Source organism: Macrotis lagotis, chromosome 1 (assembly GCF_037893015.1).
Source record: "Macrotis lagotis isolate mMagLag1 chromosome 1, bilby.v1.9.chrom.fasta, whole genome shotgun sequence".
Lineage (NCBI taxonomy): Eukaryota > Metazoa > Chordata > Mammalia > Peramelemorphia > Peramelidae > Macrotis > Macrotis lagotis.
In genome coordinates this window covers 80,729,918-80,736,603 of record NC_133658.1, presented here as the reverse complement: position 1 = coordinate 80,736,603, position 6,686 = coordinate 80,729,918, and positions in this window count along the sequence as shown.

Genomic DNA, 6,686 nt, shown 5'->3' with positions numbered 1-6,686 from the left:
AAGACTGCAAAGGAAAACACTTTATAAAAAAAACACTACTTGAAGTAAAAAAAAATACATTCTGGTGAGGAAGCCTAAAATGTAAATCCATTCTTTATATCACTTTTAGACTAGTGTTTCTTATGTACTGATGTCATTACATTCCAATGGCTCCAAATCATTCAGTCTCCCTATTGCCTACAAAAGTTCCAACTGTCATTCCTGCTATTTAAAGAACTTCGCAACCTGACATGCTACCCAATTCACCATTCCTGTTTTCTCATATTCTCCATGATCCAGGCAAACTAGGCCAGTCTTTGACCACAGATATACTTGCTATTGCTCCTTTTGCTCCTTCTACATACCCCTACTTATTATCTTTTATTTGCTTACTATCTTTTAAATAGCCACTCAAATACTTCTGGGAATTCTGCCATGACCTTGTTCTCCTTTCTTAGATGATAATGCTGTTCTTCTCCAATGAGATTATGTAATATGTATCATTCTCTGCGTTGGTGTTTGTCCTACTAGACTATGCTCTGTATGAGGGTAAAGGGAATCTTTTTACTTTTTATGTCTCTTTACATCTAGCAGAAGAGGTGCTAAATAATGCCTATTCTATATTCAGACCTAGAACTTGGCTTCCAAAAGAGGAGAGTTCTCTCTTCCCCATTCTCTTCAGCCCACAGACTGTAGAAGTTATAGCACCCAAAACCTGCCTTTTTCTGCCCTCATAACAAAAGGTAGTCAGGAAACCATGGAAGAGAGCTCAAGAGATTGATGGCTTCTGTTGCTGGGTGGGGAAGGAAGAAAAGGATTGCTCAGTGACTAGGATGTGGTCAGGCTTGGTCCCAGCAAAACAACTTGCTCCACTCTCTGCTCTAGGTTGGGGGGGGGGGGGGGGAGAGTTGAGCTCATGCCAGTTCCTCTCTAATACTTCTCTCAGTACTAGCTTGGTATTAGATATTTTCCATCTCTCTCCAGATCCATCTTGTACAACCTAAGGAAGCTGAGGAAGAAACAGGTCAACTAGGCAAGTTGCAAGCTGACTCTTGTACATGCTACAAAATCAATTTTGTTTCTTCCACATCATATTCTAAAGCTACATAGTTTGGTCTCTGGGAGATAAGGGAAGGAGTTGATCTAAATTTCTGTAAGGAATTACTAAGTATCAAAAAAAAAATTAAGAGTTAGAAAGGCACTTAGAAAATGTCATTAAGGGCTAGTTTAAATAACATCTTGTCCAAGTAGCTTTATCTTAGTCCAATAAAATACAATAGGCCTACAGTTCTTTATCTCCTTTGGTCTGTCTTGTGTTTGGTCCTCTTCACTTTGCCTGTACTATTTCACTTGGAGATTGTTAGCTCCCATGATTTCAATTCTTATCTCTATGCAGATAACTGTCAAATCTTGTACAGCCATAATCTTACCCCTGACCTCCAGTCTTATCTATCCTCCAACTATCTACTAGATATCTCAAATTAAATGTCTTGTAAACATCTTAAAACTCATTTTCCCCTGTGTAAACATCTTAAGCTAAAATTCATTATTTTCACAACCAAAAAAAATCTCCTTCATAACGTCCTTATTCCTGATTATGGTACTGCTATCTTTAGTCATCTAAGCTCTCAACCTGGGTGTTTTCTTCCACTGACTGCCCTTCACCTTGTGAGAAATATATAGGGTGATGGTCTTCACAGAATGTGGAGGGGAGCCCTTAACGAATCCATTACAAAGGGGGAATGGCCCAGCCAATCACAAGACTGAAGAGTTTTCCTGCTCCCATTCCAGGGATACCAAACCCCAAACTGGTTCTCAACCAGTCAAGAGTGACCTAGAGATCTTGACCCAATGCTACTGAGTTTGCACAATTAGGTAATTGAATATTAACTCACATACCCCATCTTATGATGGGGGGGGATCAAATTAGGGGCATGCCATGGAATGGGTGGACTTCTTAGATTGTAACTCAAACTCTGAGAACATCCAGGACAGAGGGGAAAGTTTCTGAAGACCATAAATTACCTGACTTTGAAGACTAATTTGTGCCTCACGCCTAGGAGTGAGGTGCCCATATCTTGTAAGAATTATCTTGCAAGGTTTGTGAATAAAATGTACATTTTCTCTCACTCTAGAAGGTTTTTTCTTTTCATTCATTTATAACAAGCTCCACCCCATCCGTCTTTTCTACCTTCATCTCTCTCACTTCTCTGATAATGCCACTATCCTGGCTAGAACCTTCATCACCTCACTACTACTGAGGTCCGCTACAGTAGATCGGTGGATCTTCCTGCCTCACTTCCCCCCACCACCGGCAATCAAATGGATCTTAAGTCAGAGCACAGGCCTACATCAAGCCTCCCACCCCACCCCCAACACATGTGTATTCAGTGGTTCCCTATTACCTTCAAAATATAATATAAAGTCCTCCTGGGCTTTTAAAAGCCCTTTGTGAATTCCCTATGCCTTCCTACCTTTTTCAGTTTTTGTACCACCTTCTTTCCCACTCCCTTCCATATATTCTGACATCCAGAGACACCAGACCTCAGATCGTCACTCCCTCCTACTCAAAATCCAGTGATTTCCTGTTGCCTGAAGAAACAAATACAAAATGCTTTTCTTGGCAGTCTCAGAAGGAAATACGAAGATTAAAGAATCATTGACCAAGTGCCAAGTCTGTACATTGTTAGACTGAGCTCCTTGGGGGCAGAAGCTGTCCCCCCCCCCTTTGGATCCCCAAAACTTAATAAATACTATCTAGTCACTGCGTGGGAACAGCTGATTGGTGGAAGAGCCAGGACTGAAACCTGGGTTACTCGACTCTTAGAATCCCCTTTTCTCACCTAAAGCTTCTGTCCCCAACTGCAACTTGAACTTGTATACCGTTAAGTCTGCTGCTTTCTAGTCTAACTCCCACTTCCATGTTTTCCTAGGCACCAAGTAGTGAAGTTGATACAGAGAATGCAGGGGACCCGGCCCCACAGCCTAGGCACCCGCCTTGTCCTCCACACCACGGGCCATGTGGGGGGCCGGGGGAGCTCGGGCCGGGCCAGGCCCAAACAGGGCTCAGGATGGGGCTGTCCAGGCACGGCAGGAAAGGAGGGAAGCTCTGGGATGCCCGGTCCCTTCTGCCTCTGCCCTCAGCGCCGCTGCAGGGAACGGGAACGGCGGCGTCGGGCCCGCGTCCCCCACCGCCCCGAGGCCCGGCCCGGCCCGGCCGCGCCCCTCGCCTCGCTCTCGCTCTCGCTCCTCGGGTCCCCTCCGCGCCGCGGCTCCCCAGGCCCGGGGGCGCCGGACCATCCGCTCCCCCAACTCTCTCCGCCCGGCTGCGGCCGGCTCCGGGAGGGCGTGGCCTCAGAGGCGGTGCCAACGGCTTTCAGCGGGCGGCGCGCGGCCCGGGGGCGGGGCGAAGGCCGGCCAGGGCGTGGCACGAGTCCCGCGCAGCCGCGCAAGCTCCACCTCCACCCGGAAGGTCTCCGGGGCTCACGCTCCTGGTCTCCCCTACGGGCCCCCGAAACCCCCCCCCCTTTTCTTCTCTGTTTATCAGGCCCCTCCCACTCACTTCCGGCCTTTCACTTCCGTAGGGCGGGGTCTCTGGCCTGGTTTGGGAACTTCGAGGATAAACTTCCCGCCCAAGCTTAAGCTCCTCCCTCCCACCGCCTCTAACACGTGACTTCCCTCACCCTTAGAGACCCTGAAAGTCAGCTGACCTCAGCTCGCTCGTGATTGGTTGGAATTTCGGCACTTGCCCCGCCCAAGGTGGGCGGGGAGAGGGAAGAACCAATGAAGAGCCAGAGCTGCGCGGGAAGGAGAGGCAGGTGTCCGCCTGCCGGATGGCGGGGCGCGAGGCGCAGCCGGCTCGGGGGGCCCGGGCCGAGGCCGGCCTTCAGGGACTGCCCCGGGCGGCCCGGCCTCTATCCTTCCACCAGGCACCAGTGCCTTGGCACCGTGGGTTTTCCGGCATGGGTGGGTGCTTGGAGATGGCCCTGGCCGCGACCCCCGACAGCAGGGGGTCTGGAGGCCGTGAGGAGCGGCCCGCACTGGGAGGAGTGTGACCGGGGCGCCCCCAGCCTCCCGGGCCTCTGCCTTCCCCTCTCTGCAATGACAGGGAGACCTAGGACGGGGCTTCTTGGATGACTTCTCTGTCTGCTTGCTGGGCTCAAAGTCTGGAGAGCTGGTCTCTCAGCCCTTTTGTGCAGGGGCAGCTGGGGGCACCCTGGTGGCCAGACCAGCCTGGAAGCTGGGAGCCTCCCCCTCATGAGTCAAATGGGCCCTAGGCAAGTGAGTTTCCTCATCTGTAAAATGAGTTATTGGGCAGTTTTCTGCTGATCTTTAAGATAAAGACAGGGAAATGATCAAAGAAGCAACTCTAGAAAGACATGAGAAGGAAGGACTGCGTTTGACTATAAGGGTTTAGCCTTGGCACAGTGGTCTCTTAGAGACTGAAAGAAAAAGGGCAAAAAAAGGTAAATGAAGAGATGGAACTCAGGAAGTTAATATACTTATATATCATTATTTTACAAACCTTTTCTAAATTCTAAATTCAGTAGGTCACAGAAATATAAATTGCAAACTGGCAGGGGCCTCCAGATCACCTAGTCTTAATTAACTCCCTTATTTACAAATGAAGAACCTTGAGACTCAAAGAGCTTAAATAACCTGTCTTGCGCATAACAGCTGTTTAGTATTTGATTGTCCAATTTTCCAAAAGTAATAAACTGAACTAGTCTTCAAACCCAGTGTGACTTTACATATTGCATGCTTAACCCTGTAACCTAACTGCTTCACAGACAGGCAGTATTCATTTAGTTATTTCTATGTATTAGGCTGATCCCTTTTCAGTAATCATTTATCTCACTCAAAATGTATTTAGTACAATTGTCCATCTAGAAAACTTTATAAAGTATCCTTACATTTGGACCTTGTTTAAGGCATCTCCATGATGGCAGAGAGCACCTTTGATGAACTTAAGTAGGGAATCATGATTTAAAAGATTTTGTGATAATTCCCCTTAAAAACTGAAGAACCTTTTTTTGTACTGATTTTGCTTTGTATTTATTAAGTTGTACCAAGAAAGGTTTTATTTTATTTCACATCTTTTTATCTTTGTGCTCCAATCAAATGAGTCTCAATCAAGCCAGTTTACTTGCAGTTCTTCTGAAATTCTTATATTCTGTCTCATCACCATGAAATGGGCTTCTCCCATGCCTGGAATGTGTGTCTTCATTCCTCATCCCCTTCTATTAGAATTTTTTATCTTCCTTCAAGATTTAGCTTGGATACCATAGTTTACACAAAGCCTTCCTTTAATCCCAATCTTTCCCTCTCTTCAAATTTCTTAGTAGAACACTTCTTTCTGTGGATGTTTTATCTTCAAGTGGAACATGTATTCCTTAAAGGCAGGAAATACCTCTTACCATATAGTACTAGATCTTAAAAATTGTTGTGCAGTCATTCCAGAAGGGGGTTGAACCAGAGGGCGAAGGACCTTGAGTTTGTGTTATTTAAAGACTTGTTGAAGGAACTGGAATTGTTTAGCTTGGAGAAAAGAGGGGAAATGATAGTTATCCTCAAATATTAGAAAGTTTTGAACTGGTAAAAAGCTATTATATATTTGACCCCCAAGGGTCATATAACTAGGAGCATTCTTAATGGAAACTGCAGAGAAACAGATTTGAGCTTCGTATATAAGAAAATAAACTTCACAGAACTACTCAGAAGTGGAGTGTATTCCCAAGAAACAATGGGTTCCCCTTCACAGGAAGAATACAAACAAATAGAAAGACCACCTGACAGGCATATTGTAGAGAAGATTTTTCTTTTTAATGTATGGGATGAACTAGATGATCTTTGAAATTCTTATTGTGAAGTGTTAAAAGTCTTGTTATGTACCTGGAAGGACCCTGTTGAGATTAGAAAGCATGAATTTGTTTTTCCAGGAAGCAGTTTCATTGCTTCCCTCTAGCACTGGAGGGATGAAGAAGGTAGAAAGAGTGGGAGAGATCTATATTAGAAATTAGCAATAGAAGACAATGCCTTATTGGAAATGACCATAGGGTCAAAGATGAAGGTAAAATATTAAAGCCAGAATAGGGATGATGGAATAGTTACAATTAAAACATTCATGTGCTAAGCACTGAGGAGAATAGAAAGGCCAAAGTGCAAAGTCTCTATCCTTGGGGATTTCACAGACTGACTGGAGACAATATGCAGAAATATATGTATAGAATATTTTGTCCATCTTGAGGAGGCCCATAATTTTAGGTGATAATATGACAATCATGTGATTTGGATTTGAGTGACAGCCTGCTGTGCTTAGTCAGGTGAGGAATGTAGGGTGTTGGTCTTCACAGGGTGTGGAGGGGTATCCCTTTGAAATCCATAACAAAGGATGAATGGCCCCAGCCAATCACAAAACTTGGACAGTTTTCCTAATCCCATTCCAGAGATGAAAAACCCCAGATTAGAAGAACTAGTCCTCAGCAGGTTAAGAGTGACCTAGAGATCTTGACCTAATGCAACTTAGTTTGCATAATTAGGTAACTGAATATTATCCCACATTAAGGAATGAGGTAGAAAATGGCCTCTTTCACCTAGTTAAACAAAAAATCTGGCTGGAGGAAGATATCTTCACTGTGACCAAGCAGGGCCCAAACAATGATTCAAGTGGGGTACCTACTGTTGTTGACCAATCAATGATAGCCAGA